This window comes from Lutra lutra, chromosome 12 (assembly GCF_902655055.1).
Source record: "Lutra lutra chromosome 12, mLutLut1.2, whole genome shotgun sequence".
In the NCBI taxonomy this organism is placed as follows: Eukaryota; Metazoa; Chordata; class Mammalia; order Carnivora; family Mustelidae; genus Lutra; species Lutra lutra.
Window position 1 is genome coordinate 29,211,682 of NC_062289.1, and position 22,543 is coordinate 29,234,224.

Sequence of the window (22,543 nt, forward strand, 5' to 3'; positions counted from 1 at the left end):
CGGGGGCCACACAAAACTTCAATACTCCGTCTCCTTCCACCCCTAGGCTGTAGGTGAGATCACACTCAAGCCTTCTTAAGTGGCTCAAAACGCTGAGGTTTCCCAGCAGAAGACATTACCACCACACACCTTCGGTTTCTACCTTAGAGCCCAGCAACGTATAAGGTATTAACCAACACCTGTGCTGACCAGAAAATGCCCATCAACAATTGCAAAGGCACACTCAGAACAGCTGAAAACAAAGCCTGGAGACTGGGCATGCATTTTCTCCCTCTGGAATCAGGACATTTTCAGCCGACATCCTGTGAGGAAGCTAGCCAGCAAGGCGGCCAGGGTTTCAACCATGAACCTGCTCCCCAGAGGAACCCACGCGTATTCGGCTCCTGGAAACTGCTCGGCCCTGCAGAAAGACACATTTACAACTGCTTCCTCTTAGGGGAAAACCCAGTGAACGCAGCATTGCTAGAAGAGAAGAGAAGAGGCTGACAGAGTGAGAGTAAGAGCGTCTTCCCCGAATCTGCCACACAAAGACTGAACAGCCACCTGTGCCCCAGGCTATAAAAGGGACCAAGTCCCCACTTAGGGGCAGGGGAGGGCAGTGAGACCCAATGACCACTGAAGATTCTTTTACTTATAAGATTATTTGTCTCATCTAGACTGGTCTGCCTACCACCCCAAAACTTTATATAATTTTTCAAAAGGCGGATTCAAATCAACATTCATTTTGGCATCAAACACCATACTAGCTGTTGGAGGAGGCATCCGGATGCCTTAGAATGTGTTCCTATTTGTCAAGCAGCAATTGTCCAGCAGATCTTTCTCAGCTTGTACCCCAAATCCGTCCGAACTGCAAACCATGCTTTATGATAGTACCTGGTGGTTTACTTCCCCTGGCAGGAATCTTCAACATTACCTTTTAATTCCCAGGTATGTACGATGAAACTATCCTTGTGTCAGGGAAAAAGTGAGGCAAGTTCTCCACTAAAAGTTCCTAAATGAAATCCATTTGGAACTTTGAATGACTACTGCAGGTTCTGTGATGAAAAAGAGATGATGAAATCTAACTACGGGGGAATGGAGAGCAGTGTGCAATGGGCATATTATGAAGACAGTATCTTCCATTCAAAAAAAGATTCCCTTCAGAATTCCTTAGGTTTGAAGGTAGAAATCGTTAACTAACTGAAGTAGAAGACCACACCCCAAAAGTTAAAGCTCAAGTCATAAGAGGTTTGCCAAACATGAAAATCCAACAATCTGTTTTTCAGTTCTCCTCCAGTCAAGATCCTAAGATAACAAGGGAAATACAGTCTCTTTCCTCAGGGAGCTTCTATTCTTGAAGGGGGATCTGGAAAATGACTGAAACAGAGCAGATATGTACATGAACGATAGTAAAGGAGAGAAACAAAGGAAAGAGAAAAATGTTTCCTCCTTGGGCAAAGTAGAGATAAATCGACAGGAAAGCACAGGGAAAGGCTTCAAGGAGAGCACAGAATCTGGCTTTGACCTTCAAGGGCTTCAGCAACAGGTAGAGTGGGAAGAAGGAAGACACAAGGGACAGCATAAGGCAAGGCCTAGGGCAGGAGCTTGCAGGGTGACACTCAGGAAAGAGCATCTTGCTGATTTTCAGCCAAGAGGTGCTGTACGAAATAGGGACCCGTGGAAGGTAAAGCTGGAGATAAAGGGTACAGCCAGATCAGGGACACCCTTGCCTGTGATGTTAATGAGCTGGATTTTATCTTACAGGTAATGAGAAGCCATTTAAGGGATGTCAGTAGGAAAGGGGCACTATCAAAGCTGCGCTTTAGGAAGATAATTCCAGCATGTAGTGTAAGGGATGAATTAATGGAACCTGATAGTAGAGGCAGGGGGACCAGGAGGAGGCACATCAGAAATTCAATTCTTGCTGCACAGGGACCTGAACCAGGGCAGTCTGACTATGACATGGTAAATACCAGAGATCAAACAGCAATGTACTTTCAATCATCCCAGGGTTCAAGAGCACATCACTTCCAGTCTCTGCACACTGGTCTCACCTTAAGAATCCAGTCTTAGGGCTCACTGGCCACCAACTTGCATTCCCTGTTCAAATCAAACTAGTCCCCACAGTGGCATTACACACACAGAGAAGTCTTCCCCCTTGGTATTTTTACAGGATCTTTTCCTATATCCCCTTCTACCTACCCACACAATGACTGGCATACAGTTGGTCCTCTCCCAATGTCTGTCACAAGAAGGAATGAACAAACAAACAGATCCGAAGCCTTCCCATATTTCAATGTCAATGCCCAAGTCTTCACTTCTCCATGGCAACATTTTATAAACTCTGGACCTCTGCCTCCACGCCCTGGCCTGTCTTATACTGCACCCGGCTGCATAGCTTGCCACTAAATCCTAGTCTTGCATTGTCTTCTAGCTGTTTTGAGAACACAACTTGTATTTCCCTTCCTCGATTGCAATTCTGTCTTAGGCTGAGACCAAATGTGGTTTATAATTCTTACATTCGCTTCAGCACCCAGTGCAGGACGGGGCCCCTGAAGGACCTCAAGTTCTCTCTGAAAGAAAATGAATTAGCTCCCTGACAGCTAGTCCAAGTCTTGTGGTCCTAAGGACTCCCACTGTAGCTCTGCCCGCTCAAGCACCCTCTGCAAAATTCACGCGGTCCACGCTGAGGATTACAATCTAGCCCCCCACGTCCACACGCACCCCTCACCTTAAAAAAATAAAAAGAAGCTTTCAAAAGTGAAGGGCAAAGAAACCCAACCTGTCTGTTTACTTCACCAGCACACAGAGCTGTTGTTCTTCCGTTGCCTTCTTCCCAGCACATACCTGAGATCCCAAATTCACAGTTCGCTTTTTTCAGTGAGTCTGGGAGACAACTGAGAGTTCTCCTGCGGTGCACCCCTGCCAACATGTGAGCGTGAGCACAAGCACCCACTTGCACACTCACAGAGGAGGGAAGCCAATGCAAGGTGAAAACCTTTTGCCTTGTCACATTCCAGCAGTCAGCGACTCCTCCAAAGGGGGCGGAGGGGGCGGGTGCACAATGGACACTCTGTACTTGGCTCCGGCTCCCAGTCCAACTAAAGTTAACCCTTCCGTGGCTGCCTGCAGGACCTGGTGGCAGGGGATAGGAGGAATCAGACTTGCTAAGGAAATAACTGCCCAGCAGGTCCCATGGAAACAGAAGGGCGAGAACCAGGGTGGTGAGTTAGAAAAGAACGTGGTGGGGAGGAGTCCGGGTACTTGCCCTCTGCTCCTGCCTGGCTCTGCCACCCACAGTGACTGTTACACAGGCCACTTGGAGTCCCTTACTCCATACTTATCTCAGCAATGAATGGAGTGAGGGCTCTTCCAGACTCAAGCCTCTAACTTTACCCTACACAGCCACGGACCTATGGGGGCACTATAAATTAGACGGTGTGAACCTTCAGAATTATTTCTCTGAGGGATCAGGGGAATCCTGCTTGGCTAGACGTGTCTCAGAACCTGAATGAGTCCCAGGGAATACATTCTTTCTTCATGCTGGCAGTCCCCGTGTCTAGCACAGTGCCCAGCACATACTGGACACTCAAGAAATGCTGGTTGACCATCATCCACCTCTCCCATCTGCTCTGCTCCCAGGGCACTACCCACACGCAGCCATCCGTCAGCATGACTGCTGCCTTCCAAAGAGACAATATGGTGGAACCGGCAGAGCGCATGGCATATTTAACAGAACTCAAAACATGTGGATTCTGGACCTAATCCTGTCAAGTAGGAGCCTTCATAAGCACTCTCTTAGCTGCTATGTCTCATCAACAAGATGGAACAAATGTCTTCCAGATCTACCTTATTAGGTTATAGCTTTTATCTTTTTCTTTTTAATAGAACCACATGCTCCTTATAAAAATAAAAATAACACTTGTACCCCATACAGTCTTAGAGGCAAACAGTCACAAATATGGGAAGAGTCCTCCCCCTCATTCCTGACCTTCCCCGCTCCCCCAGAACGCTTCCCCTGAAGCCCCACTGCAGTCAGTACAGTGCTCTGCGAATCCCCATAAGGCACTTCTTCTGTCTTTATCTGCAAAAGCATAATCCTTGGGCTAGGACCTCTCTCCCTCAAAACTCTGAAGACCATCTTCTAACATTTGAAGTAACAGAGGAGAAAATGGAGGCCAGCCTGGTCTATTTCCTTTGTAGGCACCTTGTTTTATGCTGTTATAGTCGAAGATTTTCCTTCCATTACATTAGAATTTTATTAATGACAAAATGAGTATAGCATGGATCTCGTTCCTTTTATTTTTCCCACAATACGAAGAGCCTTTTGGATTTACAGAGGCAGGTTCTTCCTAGTTTGGGGATATCCTCTTCGATCATTCCTTTAGATATTTTTTCTATTCAATGTCTTAGGCTTCTTTCTCAATTTTTCCTCAGAACCCTCACTTTAGACTCCCATCTTTGTCCTCTGTTGCCCTCATTTTCTCTCTCATGTTTCCATTTCTTGATTTTGCACTATGGGAGTAAGCACAAACCCTAAAACTACCCTCCATAATAGCAACGGAATTTGATTTCCCGTGGATGTCTCAGTCTGCTATTACACAGCTTGTATCCCAGCCTTCTTTCTCTACCTCATTCATGCTCCTTCCAGCTGGCTCTGATGCCTTTTCGTCCCAGCGTCCTCCCTCTGTTACTTTGTGCTCCTAGCCCACTAGGGCCACGTTTCTTCCTGTGCAGATATCTGGCATCTTCTTAAAATTCTTATTCTGCGGTTGTAATAACTAATGTTCATGATACTGTTCCTTTTACCTTACTTGGGTATTTTTCGCTATAAGGCCTCATATTGGTTCTTTCTCTTTGCTCATGTTCTCAATGAGGAGAGTGTCCTACAGAGTAATCTTGACCTACAGAGAAAGCACTGGGCTGCTTTGGACTCTATGTTCCATCCATCTGGAAGGCACTCAAATCCTCCTTCTCTAGGGTTATGGCTGTTATCAGTGACCCCATCATCTCGGATTCTCACCAACAGTAACAGCAGTGGGCCAGAGCCAGCCCCTGAGAGCCTGTCCTGTATCTCTCTTTCCAACTGCACATGCAATGGGGTCAGGCTGGTAGCTTGAAAACCTGCTGATAGGAGCGTTTACACCACAGGAATCAGCAAACTCCACGAATCGCAGCTTAAAAACAAACCTGGAGATCAAGGCATTAAACATTTACTAGAACACCACTGACAGTAGACATCTACCTGTGACTATTTTGCTGGACTCTGAGGGCTTCTTCTGCCAGATGCTCTGAAACTCTGAAGAGCTGAAATGCCTACTAGGCCCTGTGACAAGGCTCTTTATATGCCCCTCAGAGCTGGACTTGAGCCATCTATGCCCAGAAGTCAACGCCCTGCTTCCACTCCTCCCAAACCTCCCTCCTTCCATCTTGTCCATTTGTTTCCTGAAAGCTGTAGACTTTGATACTATGTATAACAATGGTAGGAGGGATGCTGTCTTATTCAAGTTGCCCATGCAGGACACCTGATGACTGCTGATTTTTCTAGTTAACAGAAATTAGGCATTTCCAATCTTAGAAGGCAAATGGTATAAAAGGATGGGGTGTAATTCTACCTCACCACAGATAGGGAAGCTAATGTGTTTCAACCTAGGCTCACTGGCCTAAAGCTGTAAGAGTCCCTTCTCAGATACTTTCAGGAGATTGTCAGTCTGACTTTGGTTTTGGGAGTAGATGAGTGTTCATCTTTCTTTATGTCACCTAAGGTATTTAGGTGGGGAGTCAGAAGTGGCCCTTCCCATTTGACGGATTTGGCATGAGCCTTGGAACCTCCTCCTGTCCCCTTGAGTTAAGGTCTTCATTACTCAGACCCAGGTCAAATGGCACTTCCCTGAGCTTCACAACTGTATCAGGAGTCCCTATTTTGTGCCTTTCGAGCATAGAGCTTTTCCTCACTGGCATTTATTATATTTTATAAACACGCATGATGCTCTTGGTTGTAACTCTGTACCCTGTCTCCTGCTGCACTAGATGGTAAGCCCCTGAGGGTAAGAGTTGTATCTGCTTGGCTCACCGTGGAATCCCCAGAGCCTAACACAGCCCCTGATCCATGGAGCAACACTCCAAATTATTCGCTGAGTAAATGCTGAATGAGAGACTGTGTCAGAGGCCACCAAAAGCCATTTGACTAAGGTACCCATGACTCTGAGTGATGCATCCTTGAAATCCTTCCTGCTGCAGAAATACCCAGAGTAAATGCTCCATAAACACTGATAAATTGATCAAGTGACCCAACCCTTACTCAGCTCTCAGTCAATGAGGGCAAGGGCAGCTCTGCACCATGGCTCTCGAACCCTACAAACACACCAGTGGCCCACAGCAAAGAATGAAGGTCGGATTCAGTGGCTTCTTTCTACCATGTACCTGGGTGGTAGCTTCCTGACCACAGATGGCCTCCTCCAAGCAGTGTTGCCTGAGTGCTGCACCCCCCGACATTCCCCAACGGTCCCTGCTGAGCTATGGCTCCCCCAAAGTCCCCTGATTTGAGTTGCTTCATGGGATTCCCTACTAATTCCTCTGGCTGCCCTTTTTCCTTTCTCTACATTGTCACCTCTAAGTCATCCTCAGGATTTGGGTCAACTTTCACATCCTTCATGAAGGCTGGCTAGACCTTCCTTTTCCATTCTTTTCCCATTGTGTGTACACAAGCATGTGCACACACACACACACACACACACACACACACACTCTCTCTCTCACACTCACAGATGGTCTTGATCTCACTTCCCTGGGCATTCTGCTACCCAAGCATTTGGCAAACTGTACTACAATGTTCCCTTTACTTATTTATCTCTCCCACCAGACCAGAAACTCCACAATGGTAGGGGCTGGGTTTTACATGGATCTCTGAGACACTTCAGAGTACAAGGAGCACACAAAGTAAGGATCCGACAGCCAGTGTCCAAGCCACATTTCCCCTTGAGAAGAAGAATGGAAGGAACACCGATCTGATGTCACATGTTTCGATTACTTAGCCTCTCTTTCCCACTTACTAACTGCTCCTAGAAAACAGGTTTACACTATTCAAGTTTCATTTGGAAATTGGGTTATAAACCTACCTCAAGGGTTGTTTTGAGAAGTAATTGGAGATTAAATAAGATATTTATGAAAGAACATGCTGGGTTCACCTTGGTGGACGCTCAAATTTTTTGGTAAATGTGATTCCCTCCCCAGTCTGTGTCATCTAAGCTAGTATTTGGCTAATTGCTGCCTCTCTTCACAGATCCCAAGAAAAGCCTGAGGGACAGGGGTTGGAGGCCAACCTCCCCAATCTCCCTATACAATGGGAAGCACATACAAATAGTTTAATTTGCACCTGCAAACTTGAGTGTTTGATGTTGTTTGAGTATTGCTTTTTTCTTCTTCCCAGTTTGTCTTATGGAGGAAAATGACTGAGTTTAGTACAAATTACAGGCTCAATTCCCGACTCTGCCAACTGGAGTTAGTGGCCTTGGGCACGTTCCTTTTTCTCCCTAGGTCTCCCCAACCCCATCTGTAGAATGAAGGGATGCAATTAGGTAAATTCTGCGACCCCCTCCAGCTCTGACATTCCTGGGTGCTAAGCCTTATCTCTGCAACTTGACAACCAGAGTCCTCCAAAGGCTGGGCTGGTAACTTCCACCTCCTTATAGATCATGCCGGGTCTGTGGCTTCCATCTGGCTGAGCCGAATGCAGCACGAAGGAGTAGTCCGGGTGTTCAGGGATCCCCACGAGAGGGAGACAAGCAGAATAAGACTCCTGAGGCCTAAAGCTGCACACTATGCCTTAACCAACAGTTTCAGCTCTAGCTTCAAAAACAGTGCCTCCTCTGGGAACCAATAATACAACACAACAGCATGAGCCTTGGGGCCCCTGGGGGAAGGTCTCTAAAGCACTGGCCAGGTCAGTCTCCATGTTAGTAGGGCAAGCTCTACCTCTCGCATATCACCTGGTGCCTGCGACCTCCATGCAGTCAGGGAAAGCCCATACTCGCTGGGAGTGAGGGCTTAACCAATGACCTCAACAGGCATGATGAGTTTAATCGAAACAGCAGCCCTGCTATACAGAAGACCTGTCCTCATTTTACAGATGTAGAAATAATAGTCCAGAGAGGTTAATAATTTGCTCACGAGCCCACACTCTTTCTACCAGATCCACAATCAAATTCAGGGTTTATAGGATTCCAAAGCCTACAGTCTTACTTTCACGGGATAATGTTTCTTTAAAATAAAAGGTGATGCTGGCTTTTAATCCAGCAGCCCTGGCTACTTCTACAGATGCGAGCTCCAAGACCCGTCTGCCGTCTGACTCACCACATCACCTCAAATCCTGGGTATCAGTTCCCTCACCTGCCCTCCTAGTCTTTTCACTTAAATGTACAAGGACAACAGGAAGGAACATACGCAGAATAGCACCCCAGGAGCTGAAATATGGCAGACCTGTAAGAAGGAGACGTGATCATATTTCCTGTCCAAGCAGAAGTGAGAGAGCCACTTGGCAAAGAAAATGATCCTAAGTTTTAACATGTACCTAGGATACAATGGGTACTTCAGGTTTTTTATTGGATTTAACCCTGAGATGCGCCTATTTTATTTTTTTACTTATTTATTTGACGGACAGAGATCACAAGTAGGCAGAGAAGCAGGCAGAGAGAGAGAGAGAGAGAGAGAGAGAGAGGAGGAAGCAGGCTCCCCGCTGAGCAGAGAGCCTGATGCGGGGCTCGATCCCAGGACCCCAGGACCATGACCCGAGCCGAAGGCAGAGGCCTTAACCCACTGAGCCACCCAGGTGCCCCAAGATGCACCCATTTTAAAGATTAAAAAACTGAAGTTGAGGAAGTAATTTAAATCACTGAGGTAGTGCTCTTTGACTCCAAATGTCACTTACTTCCCACTGACTCATAATGACACCAGTCTTTAAATACCCAGAGTTAATGGTCAACTTAAACTCTGGTCCTCCACCCTGCCATTTGTAAATTGGGGACAAAAATGACAGGCCTACAATGAAGGCAAAGGGGATAAACTAAAAAATCCAACAAATAAGAAATTCCCTAGTCTTTCTCTCAGAGGCCTCTGGTTTCGACCCCACTCCCTGTTCAGCCCTAATTCAAGTTCCTCAACTTCTCAAGCATCTGATTCCACAATTACTTTGCTCACTGCCATTTGGATATACAGTATAACCTGACACCTGCATGTCTGTGCTTCTGCCGCAGAGGGGATGCTGGGCCTACCAGAGCTCAACAAATATTAGCTGCACTTCCCTTCCTTGAGGATATTCCTTCTTCAGCAATCTTGAACTGCCATTTAAATACTGCACTTTTATGAAAACGTGTAGATGTCCTTCTCCAACGGTGCATTAAACTCCTGTTGATGAATACCAGCACCAGAGCACTTTTGTTCCCCAGAGTAGCTGATCCCTACTCTGAATGCTTGTATATAGTTTACTGTTTATTCTAAAGATGCCTCTTTTGACCAGACCAAAGAGCTGGTAGCTGACAAACCCAGTGGTATATGGGACAGTCAGATGTCGGGGTTCTTCCTTGTGTGATATGTGTGAACGTTTTGTGATGGGCATATCCTTCTGGTCCTCGTGTCTACTCCCCTTGCATTCTGAAAACTGGTCATGGCTCCCATCTCAACATGCAGCCTTAGCCTTCTTCTCACAGGACCCCATTTCATCTGTCTTGCTCCCCTGACATTGCACAGAACACCGGTCCCTAGGAAGTGATCTTCTTTCTGCCCCTACATTAACAAAACGAATATCTTCTTTGGGGCTCTGAACGTATGCAAAAATGTCCCATTGTTCAGGACTCAGCCCATGCCCCACCTGCTCCCCAAGCTCTCTGGGATCTGCCCAACCCCAGAGGTTCTGGCCCTCCCTGTGTTCCTACTGCAGTTCATTTAGTCCTAGGTCACTGTCCTCTGCTACTCCTCCCCTGGTTTTCATAAGTTCTTACAAAGTCTTCTACCAGACTGAAAGCAGAGACAGTGTCCTCTCCATCTCCTGGCATCCCCCCAGGGCCCATCAGGGTCTGGTCACATGCATGTGTAAGTGGCAACAAGCAAACAAAGTCTGTTGAGTCAAAGGGCTGAAAAGTTGATGAGTATGAATGAAAATTCTGGACAGCTAGACTGTGGGTCCAACTTAGAGGGCCGAGGCTTTGGTCCTTCCCACTGAGCGGACCTCCCACCAGCAAGATGCCTCTCATGGGTGATCTGGCCACCAATCTCAGCCAGCTGGACCTTCATTGTCAGGGCTGTCCTGCCCCTGCCAGCTGCCCTGCTTCCTCATGATTAGTGCTTGCTTGCCTGTGGCAATGCCAAATGCACATCTGAACTTTGTCCCACCTCTGCTCCTGTGCCAAAGCTATTCTACCCACCAAGAACCTCCCTCATTCCAATTCTATTGTCACACTCTCCTCGAAGCCTTCCCTGACTGCTCCTGATCATACAAATAGTACAATTCCATCAGATCATGCTCCCGCTTCAGCGGCAGACTGAAGCTTTCCATTGGAGCTATGCGTCTCTATAGATACACTATATTCTCACTGAGGGCAAAAGTCATGTCTCCTACCAGACCCTATCCACCTAAAAACATCAGGAACAATGGCTTCCCAGCGGCAATGTTGAGATTTAATAAGTATTTGTGGATCAAAAAACTCTCTGTAGGGGTGCCTGGGTGGCTCAGTGGGTTAAGCCACTGCCTTCGGCTCAGGTCATGATCTCAGGGTCCTGGGATCGAGCCCCGCGTCGGGCTCTCTGCTCAGCAGGGAGCCTGCTTCCTCCTCTCTCTCTGTCTGCCTCTCTGCCTGCTTGTGATCTCTCTCTGTCAAATAAATAAATAAAATCTTTAAAAAAAAAACAAAAACAAAAACAAAAAAAACCTCTCTGTAAGCAAGCTCTTGAGTACAAAATAACGAGCAGAAAGAAGGTCCACAGGATTCTTACAACAAATCATTCTTTTTGGGGCACCTGGGTGGCTCAGTCATTAAGTGTCTGCCTTCACTCAGGTCATGATCCTGGAGTCCTGGGATCAAGCCCTGCATTGGGATCCCTACTCAGCAGGGAGTCTGCTTCTCCCTCTCCCACTTTCCTTGTTTACGCTCCCCTCTCACTGTCTCTCTCTCTGTCAAATAAATAAATAAAATCTTTAAAAAAAAAAATAAAAAAAACCCAAGTCATTCTAATTTTTAGCCATCATTATTAATCCATACTTAAAAAAAATCAAAGCTCTCATTCCTCAAATAATAGGTCACAGGCAGAGCCACCAACAACGGCAAGGGACTTGCCACCCAGATTTCATTATTCTGCTACAAGCACAACAATGGTGTCCCAACCGCTTCTGAGAAGTCTTCTCATCAGGCTACTGCGTTGAATCAATCAAATTCAAAGTCTCCAGTTTCCCCACCTCTCCAGCCCCAAGTTCAAACTCAAGCAGCTTCTTTCCACGGGGAGAACTGCAAAATCTTTGGCAGAGAGAAGCAACAGTGAAGAAATTGCTTTTCACCAAGTTAGGTTAATGGTGCTGCTTTTTATTTTTTTATACCTATCCCAAGTAAGTCTTAGCATAAAAGTAACTTCTTCATCTTGGTGGCTTGCAGAACCTCCCTCTTCCTAAATATCCAACCAGTGTGCTCCTCAGTGAGTAAGAATTCCTGCTGAACTTTCACGGGGCCTCAGATCAAAGCCCAACGTTCCTGATCGCACCCCAACCCAAATCACAGAGGCTTCTGGCTTTGGACAGACTGGGGAACATTCTCTTTGACCTCAAAGTACACAGAAGCCAACTCACTAGCCATTAACAAATACCGGCCAAAGCAGGGGCAGACTCTGCTATGGGGATGGAGAGGATAGCTCAGGAGCACAGGCATGGCCTCAGCTTCCATGCCCAGTGGAATCCACACAAAACAATAACGCCCAGCCCCTCCCCACCCCAGATTCAGGAGGTCCACGGAAACAGAGATTCCAGATGCCTCGTTTGTGCAGGAGGCAGCAGCCTTCGCTAAGCCGTCTGCACTCTCTCCTTGTCTCAGTACAGCTATCTCACCAAAGGGAGCCAGTATTCAAAAACAATGTGGAGAATCAATCCTTGTCTTCCTTCCACACTATTCTCTGTTGTATTCTTTACGGTGTTTCTTTGTATTTAGCTCACCATCTATCTCCTCCTCTCCCTGTCCTCATCCCCGTCCCCCAAGTCTGGTTCTCTGGTTCTAACTGGGGAGCATCTGCTGACCTATGTCCATTTCTAGAACTTGTCCGCCACAGCAAACACTTATCAAAGTACACAACTCCTCGGTGGGATTGGTTTGGATGGTTGTTGGGGTGCCATTAAATGGGTCTGAGGAGCTCTGAGCTTTAAGAAAAGAAAAAAAAAAAAAAAGCTTCAAAATCCCTGGGACATTTTTAGCTACACAATCACTGAATTTCAGAATGGTCCCCTCCTTCCATAGCAATCAAACTCTTTCACTTCAGGACGCCTCCAGCAAGGGACAAGAGAGGCAGCTCAGACCGTCCTCCATCAGAGGCTAATAGGTGGCCAGCCCAGACCACAGCCTGCTTCCCGAGAGCCCTGCCCTGGATCTGTCCCGCTGAGTGCATTTCTCTGCTCCAGCTTCCTTTCCATTGCGGCCAGGCTTGCTCAGTCACCGAGGAGTGGGCAAGCACTTGGACTAAAGCAACAAAGAAGATTGCATGGTTAAATGCCAAAAAGAGTGTGGTGGACAAAAAAAAAAAAAAAAAAAAAAAAAAAAAAAAAAAACGCAACTGGAATTTTCAGAGAAAGCCAAGAGCTGGGTGCACTAGTGTGCCGACAAGGCTCTAGGAGGCACTTCAGAAACAGCTGATGATTGGATGAATGAGTGAATCCACAGATGGTAGGATGTACATGGGGTAAAACATCATTACCTCGTAGGCTTGGAGGGAGAGACGGAGTGGGTGATTGCCCCTGAAAGATAGCCAAAAGTATAAAAAGCCATTATTAACACAAGTGGTTCTCATTCACTCTGTATAAGAGGTGCACACTGTGTTCCTTCACGGAGCAGAGCTCTGGCACACCTTAAACATTTGCTTTTAATATTCTACCTCTGCATAAATTCTGCCATTCATTCACAGCATGGAACTCACTCCTAAGGAAGAGCCCCTCGTGGGGCCAACCTGGTCCCTTTCTTGAAGGACTCATAGCCAAGGGTGGTAGTGACAACAAACAGCAAGGCAGCATGAGCCGCGAGCTGGTTGCCAGGCAAATGCTTGAGACCTGAAGTGCTCTGGAGACCGGGGTGCAGAGCTGAGAGCTGGTCTGATGTCCTAAGAGGTGCATGCTCTGGCAAAAAGGGACCCATCAGGACACCTTCCAGAGAGGAGGCAGCGGCACAGAGCCAGCCCGGGTGCGGAGCTGGACACACGTCCAGAGAGCCCAGGGTGAGCAAGGAAACAGGTCTGATGGGAGCAGAGGTCAGCAAGTGTTGTGTACAATGGGGATCACTGGAGAACACTGCCTGGTGCGTGGTGCATGCAGGCTGCTGGACAGGGCCAGCCAGGAATCATGGGAAAAAGGAAGAGGAGCAATCCAGGGGAGGCCAGCAGCAAACCGATTGTGAAGAACTTTCCTGACTCTAGACAATGTACTAGGTTTGCTGGGACAGAGGCAATCCTGCTAGGAGTTCTTTTCTTTTCTTTTTTTTTTTTTTTTTTTAAAGATTTTATTTATTTATTTGACAGAGAGAGATCACAAGTAGATGGAGAGGCAGGCAGAGAGAGAGAGAGAGGGAAGCAGGCTCCCTGCTGAGCAGAGAGCCCGATGCGGGCCTCGATCCCAGGACCCTGAGATCATGACCTGAGCCGAAGGCAGCGGCTTAACCCACTGAGCCACCCAGGCGCCCAGGAGTTCTTTTCTTAAGAGATGCTAAACACTTTGACCTAGATGCCACTGCTCAGCCCCTGGGGCTCCTTATGGACAGTCTCCCTCTCGTTCTCTCTCCCCCTTTGCCCCGACTCTGTGCATCTCCATGTCTTTTTTCCTTTTGTTCCTCTCATTCCTAGCGAAGAACATTTCCTGAGCCCCAACATCTGTGAGCCCAAACTGGCTATTATCTGAGACTCTGAGTCTTAGATACACATGGCTTATACAAGGCATCGAATAATTCAACTGATTTCAAACATGTATGCACACATTTTTCTTAGGAGTCTACTCATGAGCAGAAAACAAGTATTCAGAAAACAACTGTCTTAGAACCCAAGGCTCCTATAGGCATTTCTGGTCACACCAGAGGGTTATTAATCTCTGGACTATGGCAACAATAATCCCAGGCACAGATTTCCAGGAGGCAGCATGGAAATCCTCTCAGAGTTCAATTACAGAAATTAGCTGGTATTATTTAATCCTCCCAACCCCTGTGAAGTAGGCAGGGTAAGCATGTTTATCCCTATTTTCCTGATTAGGTTACTGAGGCTCAAAGAGGTTAAATAACTTGCCAAGGGTCCTTTAGCTGGGAGGTAGTAAGGACAGGATCCAGAGCAGATCTTGTTACTTCAAGTGTGATGCTGTTCACACTTTAACAGAGCCTTGGGGTCCCAGGTGGGCCACTCCCTTGCGTCATTTCAGCAAGTCAGTGTGTCAGTTCCTCAGCTTCTGAATGGGGATACACTGCTTCTTGGGCCTCCCTCCTTAAGAGAATCAAGGGGGCAAATGTGATAGGAAGATATCCTGAAATGAACAAAGAGCCATGCATAGGAAAGGGAATGCTTTTGATGGCAGAGGCTGGGTCAGGGAAACATTTCTTTAGGCTCAAAGTTCTGCAATTCTTATCTGCTTACCATTCATTCATCCTCCCCCCCAACCCCATAGCACTTAGAAAGGTGGATGCCTAGGCCTGCCAGGGATCAGCTCAGCTGACTTCGCTTACAATTATTTCTCAAGGGTCTGTGGACCACAATTCATCATCAGTTCCTGGGAAGGGCTATCTGCTTCCTCAAAAGGTGTCCTGTGGACCTCAGGCCTGCTCCCTCTCTCCATGTGACCCTGGCATCATTTGCTCTGAAATGAACAGGAAGTCAACTGTAAGCCAAAGGCTGCTTTAAAAAATGCTCCCTCAACCTTGGAGGGCACCCTCTGAGGATATAAGAAAACCAACCTTGAAAGGGATGCTGCTCTGACCCAACACTTTGAAAGTACTTCAAAAATTCCAGATAAGAATTCCAAGGACCCATGAACTTGTACTTGGTCATCTGAGGTCACGGTTCCCCCCACACTTCATATTGCTCCAACCTGGTATGTCTAAGTGGACATCAGAATCCAGCTGAAGGCTAAGTGAAAATGGACATGAAAACCCAGAGTGAAAAAAAGACCGTAGGCTGGCATCTACCCTCCGTAACCATGGGGTAGACAACTTGGTGTTTACTTTTCTGCATTTATCAAGTGTTAGGCTACCCAAAGTGTCTGCAACTTGATGAAGAGTTTGCAAAACACCAGGGTTGCCTTTGAAATAGCTTTAAAAGAAGCTTAAACCGAAGGCAATACGTAGGATGGTGATGGTCCTCACTTAATCCTTGCTTAAATCATTTTAAGAAGCTCCCCAGGTTTCATAATAGATCACAGAATGGAAGGAAAGTTGAATGGCTTTGTTCCCTTCATCACAGGATCTGTAGGACCAAGCAGAGTGATGTGAGGCAAGGACTCTATGAGGCTTCCTTTTCTTCAGGGAAGGAATGCCTCACTCCGGGACAAGAGTAGCCTCCCTCCCTCGCCCCTACCCACAGACCTCCAGTGGGGACCTGAGTAAACTCAATAACACCATCCCATTTTTTAAGGCCCTGCAACTCCTGACAATGCCTATGTGTTAACAATAATTTACCCCATTCTTCTGGCAAGAACAGAACTGAAGCAACTTGAAATGCCATCAGCAAAAAATTATTTATTTCCCATTCCTGAGCAGCAGAGAAAACAAGGTTTCATTGGCTGGGTCTGCCTTCAATAGCTTTCTGGTTTCAATTAAAACTTAAAGTCTCCAAGGGAAAAACTGGCATTCTGGGAGGCTGAGGCCCAGCCAAGTTTCAGTGTCTCTGCAGGAATCCAGAAAGGACGTCCCATGCATCTAGCCACTCTCATCATCCTCCTTTTGCATATTTCAGAGAAGCTTTGGAGCAGAGATTGAAGGACATCTCAAAATAATGACCAGCTTGAAAGAACTCTCCTAGAGGTATGTTTTTGTGCCAGAGAAGTATCGATTCAGCCCCTAATGGAATTGAAAGTCAAGATAACAGCAAAAATGGAATCAGGAATCCAGGGGAAATGCCTACCTATTTATTTCTTCTTCAGCAAACTCCTGCCTCCTGCCTCTCCCCACCTACTGTTTTCAACTAAATTCTACAAATATTCCAAACACTGTTTTCTCTTTCTCACAACCCTTATTTAGGTCAGATGATTTACAAAGTAAATTTGTGATTTACTTTATGACTTACAAAGTACCTTGCTGTGAATAATGCAAGTACATGACCAGAAGCCCTCCTAGCACTGAAGAGGTTCACTCAGGGATACCCCTAGGATTCCCCTGTGTGAAGTCCAAAACTGGGCCTGCCAGCTGCGCCTTCCTATGTAATACTGTGATGTTAACATACAAAAGATAGGATTACACCCCTTCACTTGCCTAGCCCATTTATGAACATATAAGGCAGCTGATATTTTCTCCCAAGCCAGAAGTGGCCCCTTCCTACCCTACCGCTGTCTCTCAGCCACGCCCCCTTACGTTCGCTACAAGCCATCCCCTCCCCCAAGGCCAGTTTGTTTATTCCAGTGACGCGTCTATTTTCCCTGCTCCGCGCGGCAAGTCCGTTTCCCTCCTCTGGCTCCGGATTGCATTCCCTCACCACCACCTCCCCCAGCCCAGCTCAGGTTACTGGAGTAGCTAGCCGTGCCCACAGCCCAGCTTTTGCACCAACTCAACTTCCCAAGACTAAGATTTTTTGTCTTACCGGGGGAGGAGGCATAAGGGGCAAAGCCACACTTTCAGAGTACCTGGTCTCCCTATATTCTCAGGCTACCTTGAAGTTTGCATATATTCTCAGATTCCACCTTACTCTTCTGATCTGTCTTAAAGCCCTTGCCTGGTAGCAGACAATTTCACTAAGTACAGAGGAAAACACAACATCTTCAACTTCGCTCTGAAACCTTGGACTCCTGCATCAGGGCAGGAGATCAAGTCTCCCTCCGGGAGTCTCAGGATGGTGGAAGCCACAGAAAAGAGAAGGGGGAGAGAGTGACCAGAGATTGCAAACTGGCTACATTTTAAAGTGCCCTACAAACTTTCTCCTCCCTCACACGCCCCTGGCCGGTTTGGCCCCGCCTCCCCATCCCAGCCAGACAACGTCTAACTGGGGTAAGCAAAGGAAACTCTCCCAGACCGTGCAGGTCTGGCCCCAGGGCTGCAGATGTGGCCTGCACAGAACACCACCCTTCCTCTCCACGTTCCTCTTCTCTACTCCACTCCTGTTCCCACCTCCCGACACACACGCACGCGCGCGCACACGCGCGCACACACACACGTTTTGCAAATGAAGATGAGTTTGAATGGGGCGAATCAGATTTACCTGTGTGAACTAAAGGAGGGTAGGAGGTGGGTCTCCAACAGTTAGGTAGTTTTAGTGATAGCTACTTTATGAAATGAGTTTTTTTGTACGAATCTACAGGAAAAAAAGAAAAACAGGATAAAGAGCAAAGGAATGAAAAGGAAGAGAACAAAAAATAATTTAAGAGGAAAACAAGTAGTATTAGATTTTCTTAAAGACCACAGACTCCAACTGAACTCAAGGGAAAAAAAAGGTGTGGAGAGTGGAGGGTAGGGGGTGGGGGCTTGGAAGGAAAAGTAGCTGTTATAGAATTCCAGAATAAACCACCCTTTTGGAAGAGTTTCTGAGGCGATAAAGAGACACACAAATTGGCCTTTTAGCATTAGACGCCAACCATGAGATTATCAGGACAGTTTATTTGAAGCGGAAACGAATCGGAAATCCTTCCCTCAACAGTCCTTTTAGATGGATATACACACGCTCAGAACACACACACACACACACACACACACATAAAGAATCAATTCAGCATGAGGGGGCAATCAGAACCCCCCTCTCCCCACACACCCGGTACCTCTAGCCTCATCTTCCACTTCCAACTGCACAACTTTCCGATCTCCAAAGAAAATCTTTCCAGTTGGATCCGATTTCAGAATTGTTGTAAGCGTGTGGGTCATGGGAGGAGGGGTGTATGCAGCGTGTAGGGGAGGGGGGCTGAAAGACAGCATTTAGGCAGTCACTTATTTTTTTAGAACCAGCATGCTCTACCGATCAGAAATCGCTATTACCCAGCAATGCTTCCATCACAAACAGACACCCAAAACGGTATCACCGTTATCACCATCTTGCTGAAGATCTGCCCAGTCCAGTTTACCTGACTCTGTCTCTGTGGAACTTCTCAGACAGTATTTTAGCCAAAGAGATAATGGTTTGAAAGACAAAAACAATAAATCGATACTGAAGGGCTCCCTTTCCGGAGTGATTTCCCACTGGAAACCACCGAACGGGGAAGCCTGCCGTTAATTCTCCAGCCCAGGGCTCCTCTAGAAACACACACAATGCGTGCTTTCAAAAAAGGCAGTCGTCTGCTTTTAAGGGAATTCCTGTCTTTTCAGAGTCCCAAAACCGGAGAGCACGAGAAAGAGACTCAGATCCATTGATTAAGATTTTAAGAGAAAGACTAACACAGAGCCACAACACAAGCACACACCAACCTTCGCCGGCTGGACCACTTCTTCCCTGTTCTTCTTTCTATTAAAGACACGTTAGATTCTCATACATCCCCCCCCCCCCCCATCCAACTAGGTTACAATGTAGCTCTCTAGCTCCACTTAACCTGCAAGTTACAAAGAGACCCCCCAAAATAAAATATATATATATCCTGCTGCCTTCCCACCCCTTTCCCTACCCCCTCCCCCTCCCGAGTCCACTCCACCAACGCCAAACCCGCCAGCCCCGGCAGCCGGCGGCTGGACCGAGGGAGGGTGCAAAAGGCGGGGGGGCTGGGGGGGAATCAGATTAGGCGAAACTCAATAAGCTCCCAACCCTCCCGCCCGACGCTTCCACCATCGCCGCCACCAACGGGCCACTCCAAATGAGCCAGCATCGCTGCCCACCCGCGGGCGGGCCGGAATCGCGCCCATCCTCCGCAGCCTGGCGGGGACCGGCATCCCGCCCCCTCGGCCCCGTCTCCCCCTTCCCGCCCGGTGCAAAGTCAAAGCCCCGGCGAGGCGACGTTAACTTTTGCATACAGGGCACACACACCGCCCCCAGCCCCGGGCGTGCGGGGGCCCGCGGCGCCGCGGGAGGCTGGGTGCCGTGCTCCCGGGCCAAGGTCGCGGCGCGTGCTCACCCATGTCCCGGCGGCTCCGGCTCCGCTGGCCCCGGCGCTCGCTCAGATCCCGGCTCCCGTCGCTCGCCCGAGCCCCCAAAGGTGCTGCTGCGGCAACTCCATGGCGATGAGCATCTGTCAAACGGCGAGCCGCGGGGGGCCGCCCTCGCTCGGGGGGCGCCGGGGCCCCCGGGCGCGCGGAGGCGGCGGCGAGCGGCGGGCGCCCCGGCTGGCCCCGCGCTTCCCGCCCGGCGCGGCCGCCTCCGCCGCGCCACCGATTTATGGAGAGAGATATCAAGGGGGAAAATGGCGTCTCCGGAGCCCGAGGAGTCCTGGAGTAATCACATTCACACACACACACGCCCGCACGCACACACACTCGCACACACTCGCACACAGGCGCGCGGCGAGCCCGGCTAATTTTAGCAGGAGCCAAAAAAAAAAAAATTATATATATATATATATATATCCCCGTCTCTCCGATCAATGCTATTTTTTTTTTCCTTTTCTTCAAAGGATGGATTGGAGCTTTAAAAAATGTTGCCGGGTTTGGGCTCGCAGGAGGCGGCGCGCGGAGGGCGAGGGCGCTTTTGCTGAGCTGTGCAGTTCGGTCCGCGGCGCCGGGCGGCCCTGCCCGCCCGCTCGTCCGCCCGCGGTCGCTAGTGCTGCCGCCGCCGCCGCCGCCGCCGCTCCATGGCCGCGCCCGCCCCGCGCCCCCGCCGCGTCCCCTCGCCGCCCGCCCGCGTCCCCGGCGAGCGCTGGAGTGGGGTCGGGCCCGTGTGCCTGCCTCCCGCGCCCTCTCCCGAGTCCCGGAGTCCTAGTGAAAGGAAGGGGGAGGGCGCGGGCGGGGGAGGGGGGGAGGATCGGAGCGGCCGCGCGGCGAGCCGTGCGGGGACCGCCACCCCACGATCTGCCTCGGAGGGGGCGCGGGCGCCCACACTGTTCGCCCCACGGACCGGGGGCCGCTTCCCGGCTCGAGCCGGGGGGAGGCGCAGCCGGTAACCAGCGAGCGACCTCTCCCTACACCCTCCCTCTCTCGGTGAATTTCGGTGAATTTCGATCAATTGGAGGGAGTGGGGTCTTGCTAGGGGATGAGGAGAACAGTTCGTGGAGGCCAACCGGTGACCCCTCGCCGCCCCTCGCGCCCCTCCCGCTCCCCAGCGCCCTCGCGGCCCAGTGGCTCCTGCGCGCCGGAGTCAGACGCGGGGACTGGGCGGCCGCGGGGATCGCCGCGGGCTCGGCGCGGGTTCCCGGGCTCAACACTGCCACTATCTGACACAACAGGAGCAGTGTTGGGGGGAGCTGCGCGATGAGGCGCGAGATGTGATAGGCTCTGGAAACTGGGTGCATTTTTTTTTAACCTGGTAATTGCATTTCACTTTCAGGGGTTTATTTTATTTTGTTTTACTTTATTATTTTTTTGTTGTTGTTTTTAAGCGACATACACGCACTCAGTTGCTTAGGTGCATGTTTTTGTTATCACAAAAATTGGACACCTGATGAGGGGAAAGACGCAGAGAGATGGCAAATGCACGTTGGCATGCAGTTCCCTCTTCAGAGTGGTGGAAAGAATAAGATGAAGTATCTTCAGTTCATACAAAATATGGTGGTATGTTAATGCCTTTGAATGTTTGTATTTGGGTTGCAAAGGGGGAGATTTTCAAGCAACTCTCTTGCAACTGGGAAATGGCACTCCTCTATATTACAGGATAATAGAGGACAGATAGGATTCAGGAAGCAAGTGATTTTGCTTAAAGACCTCCACGTATGGTGTACTCAGAGCTCAGATTCTGGGAGAACTCTGACTAGACCCTTCTATAAGAGAGTTTTTGGACATTTGGGTTGAGGAATGATTTGGTAGTGATTGGGGATGTCCCCCTACCAACCGCCTCAGCTGCTGACCTCAGGGTTGACTGCTGGTTTGAGTTTTGCTGCAGAACATCTTCATTCTCCACACTCCGCTCACACTAATGCTGCAGTGCAGTTGAGGCAAGGGAGACAGGGTCTGGGTGGGAGGATGCCCCAACTCCCATCCTGGTCCCTGTCCCAGGATGAGGTTCAGTCTGGTTCTGAAAAGATAGTTCACCCCCCCCCCACCCAAGTACCCTTGCTGTCCCCCCCCCCATAGGAATCTCCTGATTGGCCCTACTTGTTCTCTGTTACTCATTACTGCAAGACCTCTGTTGTGGCAATGTTTCAATAGGTCTTTGGCTACCCTTTATATTGGAATATTATTATTGGTGGCCAAGTAATTCTTAATTAGAAAAAAAACAATCAGGGCAAAGTGAGTTGTTGAAAGTACAGATCAAGGAACAAAATACAATGTCAAAACAATCGTTCTCTGTAATCAGATGACCTTTGCCCATTTCCTTGTGTACCCAGATTTCTGAAATCCTACACCCAAGCCCACGGAAGACTAACATGGCATGTGGGCCATTTCCTATACTTCCCAAGTGGAGGAAGTGAGCCCCAGAAATCAGAAGGGTTTGCCCATGAGCTTATGCTTTCTGGTGTCTTCTAAGCCAGAACTAAAGCTCGTTGCCCACATCCCTGCCTTTCTGTAACCCAGGCATATTTACAGGGTCTTCTTTCCTGTGTTGTGTCTCTTTGAAGAGCAGCTCAAAGAAGCACACGCCTTATGAAAAATCCATTATAATAGATGTTAAGTAAGTCTACAGAATTATAGTGCAGTAAAAGTTCACCTGAGGAGTTCTCACCAAGGAATTCACCTGGGAGATCACCTAGCCAGACCTCATCATCTTCAAGCTGCAAAAACAGGAATAGAGATGGAATGGACTGTCCAGGTCACTATGTTCAGGCAAAGCCATGAATAGATTAAATTCTATGTCCTTTGACTTCTCATCCAATGTTCCTTCCTTGCATGTTGCTCATCTTTTCAATCCTGAGAGATGAGAGGAAGATAAGGAAAAGGGAACCCTCTTGCTCTTTGTTTTATGTATCTATATATAAAACACATACATATATACATATTTACATATATGATATATACATCTACACATAGTATATGTTACATATATAGGCTATATTTTAATGTTTACTATATAATACTTTTTGGTATATAATAATAAAGGCTTCTTAAAAATAAAAGCCCCATCCCTGGATGAAATGTTTGTT

At 48.3% G+C, this 22,543-nt stretch overlaps 1 protein-coding gene across 3 annotated transcripts in view; it reads right to left on the reverse strand.

The window, feature by feature from the left end:
* The window catches only part of SETBP1 (SET binding protein 1), a 363,123-nt gene extending 342,523 nt beyond the window's left edge, over nt 1–20,600 (reverse strand). The window contains exons 1-2 of one of the 3 annotated variants that reach the window (XM_047696859.1): nt 19,430–20,600; nt 18,152–18,291 (exon numbers count right to left, since the gene is read on the reverse strand). The gene's annotated coding sequence lies outside the window, so the exon portion shown is untranslated. Of the gene's footprint in view, nt 1–2,826; nt 3,008–18,151; nt 18,292–19,429 lie in introns of those variants that run through there. The other 2 variants (XM_047696858.1, XM_047696860.1) reach the window with 2 other exon arrangements.
* Between the last annotated feature and the right edge of the window lie 1,943 nt (nt 20,601–22,543).